Source organism: Felis catus, chromosome C1 (assembly GCF_018350175.1).
Source record: "Felis catus isolate Fca126 chromosome C1, F.catus_Fca126_mat1.0, whole genome shotgun sequence".
Lineage (NCBI taxonomy): Eukaryota > Metazoa > Chordata > Mammalia > Carnivora > Felidae > Felis > Felis catus.
This window is the reverse complement of record NC_058375.1, coordinates 64,275,749-64,296,389: the sequence shown is the minus strand read 5'-3', so window position 1 is coordinate 64,296,389 and position 20,641 is coordinate 64,275,749. Positions and strand designations below refer to the sequence as shown.

General features: G+C 38.0%; 1 protein-coding gene across 2 annotated transcripts in view; it reads right to left on the bottom strand.

Annotated features, from left to right (window-relative positions):
- ST6GALNAC5 (ST6 N-acetylgalactosaminide alpha-2,6-sialyltransferase 5) overlaps positions 1-20,641 on the bottom strand; it is a 175,152-nt gene that overhangs the window by 147,958 nt on the left and 6,553 nt on the right. The window lies entirely within an intron of this gene.

The following is a 20,641-nucleotide window of genomic DNA, read 5'->3' as shown; positions in this document are numbered from 1 at the left end:
GAGATATAATATACATCCAATTGTGAGAACAATTAAAATGTATTCTCTTAGCAACTTTGAAATATGTAATACAGCATTGTTGACTATAATGAAAATATTGGTGCATCAGATCTTCAGAACCTATTCTCTAACTGCAAGTTTGTACCCTTTGATCAACTTCTCCCCAATTTCCTCACTCCACCCTCCCAGCCCCTGATAACCACCATTCTACTCTCTGTTTCTAAGAGTTTGGCTTTTTTAGATTCCTCATATAAGTGCTGTCATATAGAACTTTCTCTTTCTGACTTATCTCACTTAGCATAATACCCTCAAGGTCCATCCATGTTGTCACATATGGCAGGATTTCCTTCTCTCATGGCTGAATAAGATTCTATTTTGTGTGTATGTTATATATATATTCACAATTCATTACACACACACACACACACGTATACATACACCCACACATACCACATCTTCTTCATCCATTCATCCACTGCCAGACACTTAGGTTGTTTCCATAACTTGGTTATTGTGAAAAATGTTATAATGAATATGCAAGCACATGTTATTTTCTGATACCCTGTTATCATTTCCTTTGTATATAAGAATTTACGTATCCACATGTAAATGGGATTGCTGGATCATACGGTAATTCTATTTTTTATTTTTTGAGTAATCTCCGTACTGTTTTCCATAGTGGCTGAACTAATTAATATACATGCCCATCAACAGTGCTCAAGGGTTCCCTTTTCTTCACATCCTTACCAACACTTGTTATTTCTTGTCTTTTTGATAATAGCCATTACAACAGGTGTCAGGTGTTATCTCATTGTGGTTTTGATTACAACTTCCCTGATGACTAGTGATGTTGAGCATCTTCTTATGTACTTGTTGGCCATTTGGTTGTCTTCTTTGGAAAAATGTCTATGCAGTTTCTCTGCCCATTGTTTAATTGGATTGCTGTTTTTTGTTGTTATTGAGTTATGTGTATTGTTTACATATTTTGGAGAGTAATCCCTTATCAGATGCATGGTTTGAAGATATTTTCTCCCATTCTGTAGGTTGCTTTTACATTTTGTTGACTGTTCCTCTTGTTGTGCAGAATAGTTTGGTATAGTCTCACTTGTTGAGTTTTGCTTTTGCTGTGTGTGCTTTTGGTATCATATTAAAAAATTCATTGCCAAAATGCATGTCAAAGAGTGTGTTTCTATGTTTTCTTATATGAGGTTTATGGTGTTATTTTAAATCTTTAATTCATTTTGAGTTAATTTTTCTGAGTGGTGTACGTTAGGGGTCCAATTTCATTTTTTTTTTTTTTTGCATATGATTATGCAGTTTTCTCAACACTACTTGTTGAAGAGACTGTCCTTTCCCCATTGAATATTCTTGGCACCCTCGTCAAATATTAGTTGACTGTATTATGTGTGTGTGTGGGCGGGGGGTATTTCTGGGCTCTCTATTCTGTTCCCTTGGTCTATGTATCTGTTTTTATGCCAGTACCAAGCTGTTTTGATTACTATGGTTTTGTAATATAGTTTGAAATCAGGAAGCGTGATGCTTCCACTCCAGTTTGGGTGAGTCAGAATCTTCTGTGGTTTCAAACAAATTTTAGGATTGTTTGTTCTATTTCTGTAAAAAATGCCACTGGAATTTTGATAGGGACTGTACTGAATCCATAGATGGCTTTGAGCAGTATGGACATTTTAACAATATTAAATCTGACCTATGAATACAGAATATGTTTTTATTTGTTTGTCTTCTTCAATTTCTTTCATTAAAGTCTTGTTAGTTTTCATTGTACAGATCTTTCAGTTCCTTGGTTAAATTTATTCCTGAGTATTTTTGATACTTTTGTGAATGGGATTGTTTTCTTTGTTTCTTTTTCAGATGTTTTGTTGTTAGTGTGTAGAAACATAAATTATTTCTGTATGTTGATTTTATATTACATAACTTTACTTGATTTAAGTTCTAACATTTTATTTTTTTTAATAAATACGTTTATTTATTTTTGGGACAGAGAGAGACAGAGCATGAACGGGGGAGGGGCAGAGAGAGAGGGAGACACAGAATCGGAAACAGGCTCCAGGCTCTGAGCCATCAGCCCAGAAACAGGCTCCAGGCTCTGAGCCATCAGCCCAGAGCCTGACGCGGGGCTCGAACTCACGGACTGTGAGATCGTGACCTGGCTGAAGTCGGACCCTTAACCGACTGCGCCACCCAGGCGCCCCTAAGTTCTAACATTTTAAAGAGTTTGAATTAACTGGAAACATCACCACCTTCACTAATGAAATGGCATTGCTGAGAGGTAACACTGTGAAAGGTAAGAGTTTTTTTTTTCATTTTGAGTATGGCCTCAATCACCAAGTGACAACTGACAATGGGGTGCCTATAAGTCCACAGGGAAGGCCCATTGGGCACAGCTGGATACAATGTTTCCTTACTGAAATTTCTCCCCTGCCTCTTATGTGCTCCAAACTTCTATGTCACATGATATCGTTAACTACACTTGGTTGAGTTTGGTCATAACTCTGCACATAAAACTTCTTCGCATCCTGAACACTGCTGCCACAGGGGCAGTGGCTAGGCAGGGGGTATATACTCTGTGCCCTGGAATGGGCTGTTCAGGCTGACAGAAGGTCAGTTACCAAGAGACCTCATTTATGTAGCTCCAAAGTAGATTAAAAGCCAACTTCAGAAAGTTTTATAATGATACAGTTTCTGTTTCAGCTTCCAGGAAGGTCAAGGGGGAAACTTCGGGGGTTTGACACATTTTAGAAAGGCAAATGGTACAAAAAAATTATGGTTTGTGATACAGACACTTTCCATGATAGCATTGTCTTGAACCTATTTCAAAGGTAAAGAAAATTTTTAAAGCCTACCACCCACGACTTATTTGAAAATATTTACATGTGTACCATGGTCACATGTCAGGGTTAAAAAAAATTGAATATAGCTAGCATCTTCCATTAATGGCTAATATTTCCTGAGCGTTTCTTATGTTCTAGGTATTGTACTAAAGGAATAACATTTATTATCTTATAAATTCTTCCAATAATTCATGAGATAGATACTGTTCCTCCTTACATATTCTAGAGGCAATTGAGGCTCAAAAATAATTAAGTGATTGCCCCAATTCACAAGCAATGAATGGTAGATCTAGGATTGAAATCTGAACTCTGTCTCCAAAGAGGATATCCTTAAGCATTATGCTACAATATTCCATTTCTGATACTTCTACCTTCCTTTAACTCACCTCTTCTCTCCTTTTGCCACTTTGTCTCAGTGTGTCATCACATGGTGTCATTTTTCTCTGGTATGAGGGATAGAATCCAAGTCTGTCCATCCACCCGTCTGTCTGTCCATCCTTTCCTCCCTATTGTCCTTCTTCTTTCCTTCTTTATCCACCAACTTCCAATAAACATACACTCTATGCCAAGTATCTTCTGAGTGCTGGGTCTTCAAAGCTGTAGCTCTTGCATTTTCTCATTGTTATTCCCTATGCTTGCCAAGATACAGATGTAAATTAAATAGAGAATACATGAATGATATTTAGAACTAGTCTTGCTCTCTAGTAACCCATGTGCTTGGGACTAAAGCAATGAAACTGGACATACTAGCAACTGATAATTGCTGGTGAGAGTAAAAAAAAGTTATGGTAGAGGACAGACACCTGTTGATCCATTTTGAAGAAAGCCTATTTAGCAACTAGAGACCCCCATTACTCCACTCCGTATTTAATCCTCCTCCCTCTCTGCACAACTAGACAGATTGAGGTGCAAACACTTAAAATGAGAGGTATAATTATGTGTGTTGGGGTTATCATGTGCACTTTATGTTGGTTGGTTCATTTGTTTGTTGCTTAAAAGACTCCAGGTATAAGAAAGCCGATTTTTTTTCTTTTTTCATAAATGTCCTCTGTATCAGTTACAAGTGACCCTTCTACTTTAAAAAATATCTAAGTGTGTGATGTTGCTTAAGGGTCTTCTATTCTCTCACCTCAGACATTCACTGTTTTTCTTAAGAATGAGATTCATGTGGAAGGAATATTTAAAATACATTCAGAGGTTTCTAGAGTTGAAGGGAAGATTTGAGATACTTTTTTGCTCTGTTCATAAAGATCTGTATCAGAAACCACATTTGTCTTCACTGCTTATAAGTAATGGTGACTGCCTTCCAGGGTAAATAGAAAATCACCGTGAATAAAGAAAACAAAAGTCCTAAACATGGCTCTCTCTATTTAAGATCCACCTTATGGTTTTGCTGCTTCACGTAAAATGCAATCTTTTGAAACAACAGCAAGAAACAAAAAAGCTCTAAATAACAATAGCAGCAGTAAGTGAGACACAGTCTTTTTCTTAGTCCATAGTAACACTCTCATGGGAGTACTTTCATTCGAGACTGTCATGTACAAGTTGTGAAATCAAGCTTCCTACAACCGTGAGCTTTGAGAGACCTGAGAAATTTTACAACCTTTTAACTATTTACTCAATAGTGTACAAAGCAGACCTATGCTTGATCTATATAAACCAAATGAAGTCTCAGCTGCACAGGTACTTTCACAAGACCTTTGGAAATAATCGACCATGATTCTTTCCTATGACCATTGATAATCATTGTCCATGTCAGTCTTAAGCATGTAAAAGCTAGTTTAAAAAACTAGCTTTTTTTTAAATGACTGATAAAAATAAAAATGACTGATGGAATAGAATTGAGAGTCCACAAATAAACCCTTATATTTGTGGTCAAATTATTTTTGACAAAGGTATCAAACTAAGTGGATGGGGGAAAGAATAATCTTTTCAACAAATGGTGCTGGGATACTGGATATCTGTATGCAGAGATAAAAGTTGGACCCCTATGTCACATCACATGCGCAACTAATTCAAACTGGATTACAAACATAACTTTAAGAGCTAACACTATAAAACTCTTAGAAGAAAACACAGGAGCAAATTTTCACTATCTTGAATTAAGCTATGGTTATTTAAATATGGCACCAAATCACAAATAGTGAAAGAAAACAATAGATCAGTTATCACCATCAAAATTAAAAACTATGTCTCATTAGGTTAATGTAAATAAAAGCCACAATGAGACACTACTTCCCACCCACTAGCATAATTAGAATAAAAAAGACGAACAATAACAAGAGTTAGCAAAGGTGTAGATAGATTTGAACCCTTATTCATTGCTGGTGAGATTATAAAACAGTGCAGCCTCTTTGGAAAACTGGGAGTTCCTCAAAAGGTTAAACCCTGGGTTACCATATGATCCACCAATTCCATTCCTATGACATATTTCCAGGAAAAATGAAAACATGTTCACACAAAAACTTGTACTCAAATATTCATTTTTCCTTATTTTTAATAGCCAAAAAGTGGAAAAACCTAATGTCAAGCTGGTAAATGGATAAATAAAATGTGGTATACCCATGTAAGGGAATATTACTCAACAATAAAGTAGGAAGAAGTTCTGGGACGCCTGGGTGGCTCAGTCAGTTGAGCGTCCGACTTCAGCTCAGGTCATGATGTCACAGTCTGTGAGTTAGAGCCCCATGTCGGTCTCTGTGCTGACAGCTCAGAGCCTGGAGCCTGCTTCAGATTCTGTGTCTCCCTCTCTCTCTGCCCCTCCCCTGCTCATGCTCTGTCTCAAAAATAAATTTTAAAAAAACTTAAAAAAATTTAAAAAAAAAAGAAGGAAGAAGTTCTAATATGTGAATGAACCTTTAAAAATTGTGCTAAGTGATGGGGCCCCTGGGTGGCTCAATCAGTTAAACGTCCAACTCTTGGTTTCGGCTCAGAGCATCATTTCACAGTTTGTGGGTTCGAACCCCATGTCAGGCTATGCGCTGGCAGTACAGAGCCTGCTTGGGACTCTCTCTTTCTCCTTTTCTCTCTCTGCCCCTCCCCCACTTGCACTGTCTTTGTCTCTCTCAAATAATAAATAAACTTGTAAAAAAAATCTTTAAAAAAATGTGCTAAGCAAAAGAAGCCAGTCACAAAGGGTCAGATATTGAATGACTTAATTTAGATGAAATGTCCAGAAAAGGTAGTCCATGGAGCAGGAGTGGAGTAGTGACTGCCAGGGACTAGGGGCAGAGAAGAATGAAGAGTAACTGCTAACGAGTATAATTTCTTTTAGGAGTGATGAAATGTTCTAAAACTAGATTGCAGTGATGATTGCACAACTCCCAACATGCTAAAGACCAACAAATTATGTACTTTAAAGGGGTGAATTATATATGAATAAAACTATTACTAAAAGTTTAATCAGATCACAAAACATTTATTGAATATTTGCTTGTCTGCTTTTTAAAAACCCATCAGGAGCTCCAAGTTAGAGTTCTAGTGCATCCATCAATGTGCCAAGCTGAGAATCCAGAAGTAAAAATTTTGTCACACAAGAATTTTTGACAGCCAAACTGAAAGCATTTGAGAATGTCACCTAGGCAAGAAAACAGAAACTCCAACCACCAATCTATCCCTACTGAAAAACTGATTTATATGTACATTCCAGCCAAATGAGATAAAGAAAAATTAGCACAATGATTTGTTTGGGGCAAAAATGACAAGACAGTCATCCCTTTTCTGATTTATTTATTTATTTATTTATTATTATTATTATTTTATTATTTATTTTTGGGACAGAGAGAGACAGAGCATGAATGGCGGAGGGGCAGAGAGAGAGGGAGACACAGAATCGGAAACAGGCTCCAGGCTCCGAGCCATCAGCCCAGAGCCTGACGCGGGGCTCGAACTCACGGACCGCGAGATCGTGACCTGGCTGAAGTCGGACACTTAACCGACTGCGCCACCCAGGCGCCCCCCCTTTTCTGATTTAAATCCAAAGTGAGAAATCCAATTATGGATTATATTTTCTTGTGGGTTTTTTAGTTTGGGGGTAAGGTTGGCCTTAAAGTTCATCTTCAGTTGTTCCATTTAAGATTTTCACTCCAGGCGGTGCCTGAGTGGCTCAGTCGGTTAAATGACCGACTTCACCTCAGGTCATGATCTCACAGTTCATGAATTTGACCCTGCATCAGGCTCTGTGCTGACAGCTCAAAGCTTGGAACCTGCTTTGGATTCTGTGTCTCCCTCTCTCTCTCTGCTCCTCCTCTGCTCACGCTCTGTCTCTTTCTCTCAAAAAAATAAATAAACGCTAAAAAAAAAATTAAAAGAAAAAAAGATTTTTACTCCATTCACAAAACAAGATCCTTTTTTCTTTTTTTTAAGTCTATGCTTTAGATGAAATCTCTTGCCATGTTTGATGACCATTTAAATCAATTACTGATACTCTTCTGTTCCAACAGAGAACATAAAAATATGGTTGGGACATGGTGCTAAAAGAATTACTAAACAAAAATATTTTTGACTTCCACAAATAGAAGTCTTCATAGTAGAGAGTTTTGTTTAAAATATGTATGATGAATTATTATATTTTTAAAACTTACACTGGATGACAGGAGAATTGAGATTTTTATTTGGAAAGACTGCATTATTTGCTGCCAGCCTCTCTACGTAATCCTCCACTTTCCCACTTGTGAATATCTTTTAATTATGCTTAAATTGATACACACGGTATAATTCCATCTATGTAAAAATAATGTACATAGAAAATAAACCTTAAGAAAGCATATCAAAATTTTTACAATGGTATGTTATCTCTAGTTTACAAAATTTCTGGAGATTTTAATTTTATTCTTCTGTTTTTCTAAATTAACCATCATTAATTTATATCAATTAAAAATAGTATTTAAAAATTTTTTTAATGTTCATTTTTGAGAGAGAGAGAGAGAGAGAGAGCGCGCACAGGTGAGGGAGGGGCACAGAGTGAGGGAGGCACAGAATTGGAAGCAGGCTCTAGGCTCTGAGCTGTCAACACAGAGCCCAATGGCAGTGGGGCTCAAACTCATGACCTGTGAGATCATGACTTGGGCTAAAGTCAGATGCTTAACTGACTGAGCCACCCAAGTGCCCCTAAAAATAGCATTTTTTTTTAAATTTTTTTTCAACGTTTATTTATTTTTGGGACAGAGAGAGACAGAGCATGAACGGGGGAGGGGCAGAGAGAGAGGGAGACACAGAATTGGAAACAGGCTCCAGGCTCTGAGCCATCAGCCCAGAGCCCGATGCGGGGCTCGAACTCACGGACCGCGAGATCATGACCTGGCTGAAGTCGGACGCCCAACCGACTGCGCCACCCAGGCGCCCCTAAAAATAGCATTTTTAAATTTGCTGTTGGTACAAGCACTCAGACAAAATTCTTTGAAAAGTTGGATAAAATGTATAAAAATTGTTTTCATTAAGGGAATTAACGAGAAAGTAAGGGAAATACACAGACATTGAAGATGAAGCCAGAGTACAAATCTAGCATGTTGAGTGGGCACTGAAGGCAGCTGATGCTCCTAGGATCTGCTGATCCTTTCACCTGGAGCCCTGGATTTCAATAGTCCTATGGAGGAGTAGGAGGCACATCCCTGAGCCTGAACAAGGATGGGAGATCCTGGAAGGCCAGTAATGCTGAAGGGAAGGGTGAACTTGAAAAAGAAAACCTTGTAGCACAGGGAAAGTACCTGTTTTTTCTGTCCTTGGGCCTGGGTGAAGGTGGTAAAAAAAAAAAATCTTCCTCCACGATTCATAAAAATCATGCAGATTTGTAGTTTACATTCACTCTATTGGCATGTCATACAGATGGTGAGGCTTAATTAAAGTGGTGGTTCTTAGTTGGCAGGGCCCCCAGGAGTCTGGCAGAAGCAAATGCTTCTCCAAATGTATTTGGAGGAATACATTTTTAACATAGGCCACTAAGGATTCCCACAGACGTGGTCCAGATAAACATGGGAGTCCTGATAAACATACATACCCACACAAACACAAACAAAATACATAAATTCCTTTGAATAAAATTACAACAAAAAAATGCTCAGACCTCCAGTGACATGCGATATTGGAGTTATCAGATACTGAAATAAAATGAATGTAAGAGAAAATACACTATGAAAAAAAACCAGGATGATTTGGGGGGAAAAATTTAGAAATGACTTGGGAAAAATCCTTGTGGATGTGTTAAGTAACAGATTAGACACAGAAGAATACAGAATTAGCAAAGTGAAAAATCAGAAATTATCCAGAATGTACCACAGTGACACAAGTAAATAAAATATAATGAAGAGATAGAATAAAAAACAGGCAATGTATTTAAAGATAATTTAATTTAAAGATTGCCTAAAATGTAGAAACTTAGCCTGATGGCAAAGAGCTTAATATCAACACTCAGAGGTAAAGAAACCACAGGAATTGAGTCTTCAAAATATTGCAAGAGAAAATAATTGATTATCCGTAATTGTATTTGCTTTCAAGAATGTGGACAAAATAAAAATATTTTCAGATTAACTAAAACTGCATTTACTACCAAAACATCTTCATCAGCCAAACTTCTAAAAAATTCACTACAGGAAGAAGGATAATGGAAATCTAAGTTGCAAGAAGAAATGATGCAAAGAAATTGGTAATATGCAGATAAATGGACTATCTGACACAAAAACAACAATGATGCTAATATCCAATTTGTTAGGCTTAAAAAAGAGAACTCAACTACTTCAATGAAATGGTACGTACGATTAGTGTTCAAGCTAACCAGCCAGGGTTAACGTATTCTAAAGTCTTTGAATTGTCTGTAAAGGGGATAAAGATAGTAATTAACTTAAGACTTTGGTAAACATGCATGTTAAAATTTCAAGTATAGCATTAAGAAAATAAATATTAAGAGTATAATTTCCAAGAGTATAATTTCCAAATCAGTATAGGTTAAAAAACAGAATAAGAGGGTAAAGGTGGGGACAAGGACAACCCTCCTCCCATCTCCCAACTCCATGAATCCAAAGGGCAAAAAGGAAAGGGAGGGAAAAAAGCATAGAAAAAGAGACAAACAGAAAGACAATATTTGAGATTAAAAACCTCCAACATATCAGTAACATATAGCAAAATCACAGCAAATGTAAATGAACTAAACTTAACTCTTAAAAGACAGTGATTGTAAGTTTAGATTAAAAAATAAATTCCTGTTATATGCTCTTCATATAGGACATAATAGCATTACTGTTACTATCAGATGAATGGGACCTCTGATTTGGGCCCTGTGCTTTAGAGATTTGCTACTCAAAAAGTGGTTCCTGGACAAATAGCAGCAGCATCACAGGGTGCTTGTTAGAAATACAGGTTCTCAGGTCCCAAGCCAGACCTAAAGATTAAAAACCTGGATTCTAAGACATTCAGCTGATTCATATGCACATTAATGTTTGAGATGCACTGCTTAAAGGACACAGCTTATCACAAACAATGCACAAATTATAAGAAAGACCACATGGCACCTCTGTCATTCTGTCATAGCATTATTCATAATCATAAACTTCCACTCTGTGTCTAACACCATTCAGACCCCAGAAAAAGTGCTTCTCCACATTTCTTGCCTTGTCTTTGTTTTTTTTTTTTAATTTTTTTTTAACGTTTATTTATTTTTGAGACAGAGAGACAGAGCATGAACAGGGGAGGGGCAGAGAGAGAGAGGGAGACACAGAATCTGAAACAGGCTCCAGGCTCTGAGCTGTCAGCACAGAGCCTGACGTGGGGCTCGAACTCACGGACCATGAGATCATGACCTGAGCTGAAGTCAGACGCTTAACCGACCGAACCACCCAGGCGCCCCTCTTGCCTTGTCTTTGAAACAAAACACCACTCTACTTTCAAATGTCATTAAGATGTGTGGGTTGTAAGATGGAGCTGGTCACTGCTTCAGTTTGTGTATGGGGGAAAGAGAGTAGAATAAGAATTTGATATAGTGATAAAATAGAACATATGAAAAGAAACTTCATAGGGAGGGCAGAATCTGAAAAACTGAACATAAAATCTTCAAGGAGGTAGTCTGCTTACATTTTGAAAAATGAGATAATGTGAGTGAGTAGACTTATTTTAATTTTTTTGTTTTAGAGAGAGAGAGAGAGAGAGAGAGAGAGAGAGAGAGAGCACACAAGCAGGGACGGGGTGGAGGAAGAGGGAGAGAGAGAATTTCAAGTAGGCTCCCAGCTCCCTGGCAGAGCAGAGCCTGACTTGAGGCTCAATCACACAACTGTGAGATCATGACCTGAGCCAAAATGAAGAGTCAGTTACCCAAGGAGCCCCTGAGTGGGTAGACTTCTATCAAACACCACCTGCATAAAATTCTCCAGCATGATATTGCACACATTTTATTTAATAAAGATTTAATATTGATCAAACAATAACATGATCAAGAGAATGATTCTAATCAAATCCCTAACTACAATAGGTCAAATAAACCTTTGAACTTGAAAATCTTTCCTAAATGCAGACATAATTATCGACTAAAGCAATTAGGAGGTCTGTGGGCTTCCATTCGTACTCTTGCCTCGGGCTCTGCAAATATTATGGGCAGGTCTGGACATACATAAAATGTTAAGTACACAGAAAGACTGAAAAATTTAGGATGGGAAAAAGATATAAAAGCTAATGCTAAGCAAAGGAAATCATACTGACTATTTCAATATCAGCAAATGGAAACAAAACGGTCTTAAAAATCATATGCACTAAAAAAAATAAAAACACATAGTGGACTTCACATTTAGGTTTAAAAAAACAGAAAATGTAATGCAAAAAATTGGCAGAAGTAAACCAAAATTATATCATATTTGCACCAAAGTATTAGCAATATGGAAAAATTTCCCTTTTCGTTCTATTTTTCAAAGTGTTTACATTATTTTTAGACAAAGAAATATAATCAATGCAATGAATGGCATTTATTTATTTATCTATTTATTTATTTGTTTATTTATTGCAAGGGAGTAGGAACAGCTAGAAGTAAGGTGGCCTGTACAAGTGTGCAGTGATGGGAGCTAGAGACTCAGCTGTTTCCATGGGGATGGAAAAAGACAGAAAAAGGAGGGAAGTACTTCAAAAAATGAATGAGAATGCCAATGTTCATTGCAGCATTATTCCTGATGGCCAGTAGGTGAAAATAACCCAAGTGTCCATTAAAAGATAACTGGATAAACATATTGTGGTATATACATACCGTAAAATATTTTTCGGCCATAAAAAGAAACAAAGTTCTATTTTGTTTGTTTTGAGTTTCTATTTATTTTTTTTTTCAAGTTTATTTATTTTTGGGACAGAGAGAGACAGAGCATGAACGGGGGAGGGGCAGAGAGAGAGGGAGACACAGAATCGGAAACAGGCTCCAGGCTCTGAGCCATCAGCCCAGAGCCCGACGTGGGGCTCGAACTCACGGACCGCGAGATCGTGACCTGGCTGAAGTCAGATGCTTAACCGACTGCGCCACCCAGGCGCCCCTTGAGTTTCTATTTAAATTCTAGTTAGTTAACATATAGTGTAATATTGGTTTCAGGAGTAGAATTTAATGATTCATCACTTACATATAATACCCAGTGCTCATCACAAGTGCCCTCCTTAATACCTATCGCCCATTGAGCCCGTCACCCTTCCCACCTCCCCTCCAGCAGCCCTCAGTTTTTTCCTCTATAGTTAACAGTCCAGGGGCACCTGGGTGGCTCAGTTGGTTAAGCTTCTGACTTTGGCTCAGGTCATGATCTCTCGGTTCCTGAGTCTGAGCCCTGCGTGGGGCTTTGTGCTGATAGCTCAGAGCCTGGAGCCTGCTTCAGATTCTGTGTCTCCTCTCTCTGCCCCTCCCTCACTCTCACTCTGTCTCTGTTTCTCTCTCTCCCTCTCAAAAATAAACATTAAATCATTATTTTTAATTTTACAGTTAATAGACTATTATGGTTTGCCTCCCTCTCTTTTTTCTTCCTTCCCTTATGTTTATCTGTTGTTTCTTAAATTACACAGGAGTGAAATAATATGGTGTTTGTCTTTCTCTGACTTATTTTGGTTAGCATAATTTACTCTAGCTCCATCAACATCATTGCAAATGGCAATATTTCATCCTTTTTGGTGGCTGAGTAATATTCCATTATTTGTGTGTATGTATGTGTACACACAAACACCCCACATCTTCTTTATCCATTCATAAGTCAATGGACATTTGGGATCCTTCCACTTGGCTAGTGTGGTTGTTGTTGTTGTTGTTGTTTTAGAATTTTAAGTAATCTTTATACCCAACATGGGGCTTAAACTTATAACCCTGGGATAAAGAGTTGCATGCTCTACCAACTGAGCCAGCCAGGCACCCCTATAATTTGGCTATTGATGATGTTGCTATAAATATCCGGGTGCATGTGTCTCTTTGAATCAGTATTTTTGTATCCTCTGCGTAAATACCCAGTAGTGCAATTGCTGGGGTGTAGGGTAGTTGTATTTTTAATTTTTTGAGGAATCTCCATGCTGTTTTCCAGAGTGGCTGCACCAGTTTGCAGTCTCACCAACAGTGTAAGAGGGTTCCCCTTTGTCCCCATCCTCATCAGCATCTGTTGTTTCCTGTGTTGCTAATTTTCCCCATTCTGACAGGTGTGAGGCAGTATCTCATAGTAGTTTTGATTTGTATTAAAAGGAACAAAGTTCTGATACATGCTACAACATGGGTGAACTTGAAAACATTATTCTAAATGAAATAAGGCTGACATAAAATGACACGTATTGAATTATTCCACTTACATGAAATATCTAGAATTTTCCTAAATTCTTAATGATAGAAAATAGAATGAACATTACCCAGGGCTGGAAGAAGGAAAAATGGGAAAGTTATTGCTTAATGGTTACTGAATCTGTTTGGAGTGATGAAAAGTTTTCGAAATAGGTAGTGTTGATGGCAGACCACACTGTGAATGTAGTTAATGCCACTGAATTGTATAGCTATAAATGGTTAAAATGTCAAATTTTAGGATATACATATGTCACCACAATAAAAATGTTTTTAAAAATGGATGGGAAGGATTCAGTGCCTTAATCTAGAGGAGAGAGGAGACAACTCAGGCAGAAAAACCAAGGACTGGTTTGATAAAGGGCTTGTTGGCAAAGATCTCATGTTCTCAGACTTGAGAAACCACCAACCAAGATGTATAAAATATATCTCCTGCCAGTTGGCCGTCAGAGTAGAGGCAGGTCCTGATGTCTCTAATGACAGAATTATTCCACCTGTGGACTGGAAGAATAACAGGAGAGCTGAATTTATGCCAAAATCAAGAAATAACAGCTAGCACATACTTGAAAAATGTAAGAAATAAAGAGTAGCTCAGAGACATCTTTGAGTACAAAACACAGTCAAGAAGAACAGGCACCAAATTCAATAAGGTGGCCACAGGCTGTTCCACCAAAATAGCTGTTGATAGGTTGGAGGGAATTGAGAGAAAAATGACCGGAAGGATTAAAACTAAGATACAGGAATTTTGTAAAAACTAAAGGATGAAAAATACAGAAAAACGTGCTCACTAAGAAAAGGTGATAATTATAATTATTTGTGCTGTAAAATTTCTTTTTTAGGAAATACAGTTATGTCAAAGTAAACCTGCACTGTATTTGGACAAGGAATTAGGTCTGCACGACACACGGACAGAGAATTAAGTCACAGACTGAAGCCCTGAAAGTAAAGCCTAACAGGAGACATATATCTGAACAGAAACCACCCAGTTACCATGAAGATAGCCATCATTTCTGTGTCTTGGAAGCCGATGTGAGTTTGCCACAGGCTATGGCCACCTAAAGAGCTGTGGACGGGTTAGAGGAAATTTAGAGAAAAGTGACCGGAAGGATTAAGGGACTACCGGGAATGATTCATAAAACTTAAAAATTCTGGAACACATTCTGTAGCTGAGCAAACAGGCGGGAGATGAAAGGTAGGGAAGGAGGCATCGTCACAATTTAAAAGCGCTGGAGGACTGTAAACAAGAGGGAAAGAATGGAGATGTTAAGCTAGAAGAGGGATGTATACACTTTCAGGATTAATAAGTGGAAAATTTAGCACAATATCAAGATGTATTTTCTGACTATTCTAACTCTAATTGGAATATATTTTGGTTTTAAGCTACTAAACAAGGTAAGCACCTAACGGTATATATAGTTCATGCCCTCCTGTATACCACTGATAACATCTTATTGTTAAAACAATACAGACATAGACCCCACATACCCAACAGGAAACAATAAAAAAATGGGAAGGAATTACATTAAAATGTCATATATACGCACATCTGTTATCATCTGATATGCATTAAAAAATCTGTAAGGAAATACATTAAATTATTAATAATAGTTATATTTTGGTGGCAGGTTTATAAATAATTTTTATTTTCCTTTTCCTTTTTGCCACTTTGAGAAGCCAATGAATATAAATGCATTTACAACTGTGCATTGTTACAAACAAACTGTGCATTGTAAACAAACAAAAAAGTTTGTTTTTCAGAACCAGCACTCTGGCTCTCTTCTCCCTTTTCTTTTCCAACACGCTACAGCGGGGATGATGCAGAGGAAGCTTTTCCCAGATCAACTCATCACCTTTCAAACTGAGCCCAAACCACACAGAGTTGTTAATAAAAATAATGGGCATAATTTTTCAAGGGATTACTGATGGCTAGAGCATCAAAGCAAAGCTTCATTCAGTCTGGCTGGGGCATTGATAGTGAATACACACAAATTCCTACAATCCTCTTTCCCTTTTCCCTGTTCTGGAGTACAGGAAGAATGTTACCACTTCTTGCACTTTGATTATTCAAAACTTAAACTAGCGAAGTAAAAATGAAATGAACCGGCTTTATAATTTACAATATAGAGTGGAAACACTATGGGTAATGGGTAATGACAGACAGCTTGGAAATCCCTGACAACAGCCTGGTAGGTGAGACACTGCCAAGTCACCCCATATATGGGCCCCATAAAAAGAGTTCTTTCAGACATATGTGGATATATAGATAGATAGATGATAGATAGAAGACAGACAGATAGATAGATAGGTAGATAGATAATTTGCTCCCAACCAAAGGCTTTTGATTTAGGAACCAGACTCCCTCTCAACAAATTTTACATTAACTTATGGCCAATTTCCTTCTGATGCAAATGACATAGAAATTTGAGTTTTCGTAGAAGTTGTTAACAAACTTAAGTGATTTAGAAGAACGACAATGGCTCTCTCTGTAACTCTGTAACTCTTCCCACAAAGAAGGAAGAAATCACTCTTTACCCCATACTTCCAACAGATCTATACCTGGTAAGATTCATCATGCAACAACTCGACATGGTCATTCTAGAATCAAGTCTCCCCCAGTAGAACTGTTAAACAATAGTCTCTTGCTACACATTTATTCCACACTCCACTGGCTGTGCTGCAGGTGGGAGCTTTAGTTCCTGTTGTGGCCAGTGTACATTATAGCGTCTCCACAAAGAGGTTGCTTTATCCTTAACCATAACACCACTGCTTTGCTCAAGTCACTGTATGGTATTTAGACACACAGCAAGGTTGGAAATTAAACCAAGTTGGAGTGTTCTCTGGGATCACCCCCCAACTCTCTTTGCTAACTACTGAGAGGTAAGCTTGAACCATTAACCGGCTGTTCAAGAGCTGCATCCAGACTGTCGGCACTGACATGCTGGGGTGGGCAATCACAAAAACTTGGGCTGGACAGGAACTTACGGTCTCTTTACCCTCTGGCCCCCAGCATCATTCACTCAGATTGCAGCAACAGTCTGTTAACTGGCCCTCTTCTTCTCATTCAGAACTGCTCTGACCTGTGCCACACCGAAGCCATGGTAGTAATCCATTGGAAGACACATCTGAGTGGAGTCACTCCTCCAATTTAAGTCCCTTAAAGACTTCCTCAAAATTTGCAGGACAAAATCTAACCTCTGTAGCATGCAAATACTGATATCCTAACCTGCATGGTAATTTCGTGTCTGTTTATCTGCCTCCCTCAATAGCTCTAAGTTTTGTGGAGTCAGGGATCACATCTACTCATTGTTGCATCCTGGGCTCTCCCACAAAACCAAGTATATGAGAAGTACACAATATTATTTAATAAATAAGGTAATGAATTTAATTTAACTCTTCCTCTTCCACAGACTAACTCAGGCCTAGAAGTTACACAACTTGCCAAAGAGCCTGTAACAAGTAAAAGGCTTGGGTATGGCCCCCTGACTCCCATGATACCATACTGTCAATGTCCCCAAACATGGGCATTCTAGATCTCAACACCTGGTCTACCACTCTGAAGTGTTAGCAGATGCTGCTCTGTATTTAAAGAGGAACCAAAAATTAAAGATATGTATGCCACATATGTGAAATCCTTTTGCCTCCTACTTATCACTTCTGCCCATTCCTTTGACTAGTGAGTCTATTAGCCACTCTTGTTCAAATCTCTGTCTATTATATACAGTTACAACAAGATTCTGCTCATCAACTTTCAACAAAGATTTATTTAGTTTTGACATGCATGAGATGCAGTTTTTGGTTCTGGACATGCCAGGATGAATTAAATTATATTCTTTGGCGTCAAGAAAGTACAATGTAGGGGTGCTTGGGTGGCTCAGTCGGTTAAGTGTCCGACTTCGGCTCAGGTCATGATCTCACAGCTCGTGAGTTCAAGCCCCGCATAGGGTTCTATGCTGACAGCTCAGAGCCTGGAGCCTGTTTCAGATTCTGTGGCTCCCTCTCTCTATGCCCTTCCCCCACTTGTGCTCTGTCTCTCTCAAAAATAAACATTAAAAAAAAATTTTTAAAGGTACAGTGTAGTCAGGGAAACATGCATGTGGACAAATAATCACAATATTGTGATTAGAGGCATATATAAGATACAGAGAATATTTTAACACTTACCAATATACAGTAATTGTGATATTTCCTCTGCTGTGATTTTCCTGTGGTCAGGATTAGGTCCTTCCTCTCATTCCCTCCCATGTGTCTAATACACAGTAGGTACCCAGCCTAACGTATGATTGACTAGCTGACTGACTAATGCAAGGCTGGCATAAGCAAATGTGGGATCTACTCTCCACAGAGGTTCCATCCGGGAAAACTTTAGAAAGCAGATGCAGGAGATGCTTGAGCTGGATCTTAATGAATGATTAGTTCTCTACCTGGCAGATAAAAGGAGAAAGGGCATTCCATGATGGAGGGAAGCATGAGACAGCAAGATGTGTTCCCTGGGTGTGTACAACTTGGGCGGGGGGGAAGTGAAGTTGGAGAACTAGGCCAGACAGACTGTTGGGGCTTGTGAGCCTTCCTGTGGAGTCTGAATGTGATCCTCTAAGCAATGGGAAGCCATTGGAGGCATGCGAAGAATATGAGCGGATCTGTAAATTAGAAACGCAATAATGCAGTTCAGTCAGTGGAGAGGTCCCATATGTGCAATTAATTTCCAGAATATGCTTTCTTATTAAAAAAATGGTTTAACTCTACATTTCAGTCTGCCAGAGTGTTCTCAGACTCTGTGACATTCCCAGGAATACTACACGGACACCTTCTTAGCCATTTAAAGAGAATATAATAAAAAAAAAGCTTCGTTTTCATACTGAAGTATAACAACTATCAAGGTTAATTTTCCCTACTATGGGTAAAATGGTTTCTTATCTGCCTTATGTAATTCTACCTCAGAGTAAGTATTACATCTCAGAACTTAGGAGGAGTTAATGGTTACTTGCAGAATGGCAGTGCTTCAAACACTTGGTTAACTGAGTCTCCTGATGATGCTTTCTTCCCCTGTGGAGAAGGTAATTCAGTTGAATGAGTGGTCTGGTCATGACATTTTCTGCGAATAATAAGGTGCTCTTTTTGGCTTGGTTTACTTTTTAAAGGCAAACCCACTCAGATCTGCCAATTGTTCCAATTACATGGGTGCCACGCATTTTATGAAGCCTTTAGAGAACCCATCGCTAAGCCAGTGGTTGGTGGAAGGTCTTTTGAACTATCCAGAGGCATATTCTCATATTCATTTCAGAATAATAAGATGTTTAAATATTTATTTCTTTCCAATAACTGGGTAGGCCTAGGCTCTTCTTTTTAATAAATTCTGTTCAAATAATGTTGAGTCACTGCTTAGAATATATTGGCACTGAATTTTCCTTGTGGTAATGACATTCATGTCAGAGACCCACGTTGTAGCCCCAGCTCTGCCACTCACCGGTGACTGTGGGCAAATCACACGAGCACTTGTGAATTCCTTCTGGTAATTTTCAAGTTTCCTTCCAGCTCAAAATTCAAAGAGATCTGATTAGCTCAAGTACATAGAAATGCAGTAGTTACAGAACTACAAATGGTGGCAGGAGAGATTCGTATTTACGACATGTAATATTCCTTTTCAGTAATGCCACATGGTTAGAAAATTTTCAGATGGGCTTATTTTAGAAGTAATTTAAAATCTTTATATAGATATACTCATTTATTCAACAAATACTTACTAAAGACCTTTTATATACCAGACATTATATTAAAGGCTGAGACTACAATGATAAAAAAGAGAAAAAAAAGCCCCAGACTTTCTGATCGTAGAGCAGGGAAGGCAGACAATTTTAGAAAAGAAATAACAATAAGCTGGAATAAGTATTATCATGGGATCCTGACTGTGAAGACAAAACACACAGCTCAGATTTCACCTGGGCTACAAGTCAGGGAAGGCTTCCCTGTGGACATGCTGTCTAAACTAAAAGAATATGCATGCCTATGACTTTTATTTGGGAAACCCTAATTGAATAGAGCATGCAATAAAAATATTTATTTGCCCTAAGCCTAGACTAAGAGTTTAGGACTAAAAGAGCTCATGAAGAAGAATCTGAGTACATCTCATAAGTATCCCCACCCTCAAGTTTTTAATCAGTCATTTAATCATAAATTTACTCCCATGGGAATTCTTTTCTTGAGTCAGGTTTACAATGTATGACTAATACTATTATTTAAGAAATAATCATTCATTGTCTTTCTATAGTTACGATCATTCACTGCAGCTCGAAGAGTATATAGTAGATATACAAGAGGTTTTAATGATTTGTTGATTAATGATGAGTTTTAATTTCTCATAGTCTTTTCTCATCTTCAATATTCCTTCATCTTGGCATTCGTAGGACAAGAATTTGATTGCACTGCCACTTGACCCTGGGGGTTTTGGAAAATCCCCTGTGTAGTAGATGTCATGTTTCCAGGACAGATCCGATGGCAAATGTTCTGTCTTGTGGCCAACACAAATTTCTCATACCATGAGTCATGAGATTTGGTTTGGAAACATGGTCACCATATGTGACAGAGACCATTGAACAGGGTAACAAAGTTAGATCTCTTCAAGAATCCAGGCGGCCCTATGCCATGCCAAAGGAAAACCATAAACAGATTGAACATTTTCAATTTAAAATCTATCCACTCTGAAGTCGCTTTGATATCCAAATTGTTTACTAAGTATTCATTGCATGTCATATATTATACATAGAGAAAGAGACAGCACACACACATATATTAAAACAGGGCTAAAAAATGAAATTATAGTTTGAAAGTTTTATAACTGCTAAACTAAGAATAGTATTTAAATTATTTTATAGATGAGAAAGATCACAGAAATTGCCTCCTTTTTAGTGTCAATGCCTTGATTTATTGTTTCCTGGTTTCATATTGTTATTCAGCACTTGCTTTATTATTTAACTTTTCTTGCTTCTTTGTCTTTTCTCTCCAATTAGATCAAAGATTCTTTGATGGTAGGCACCGT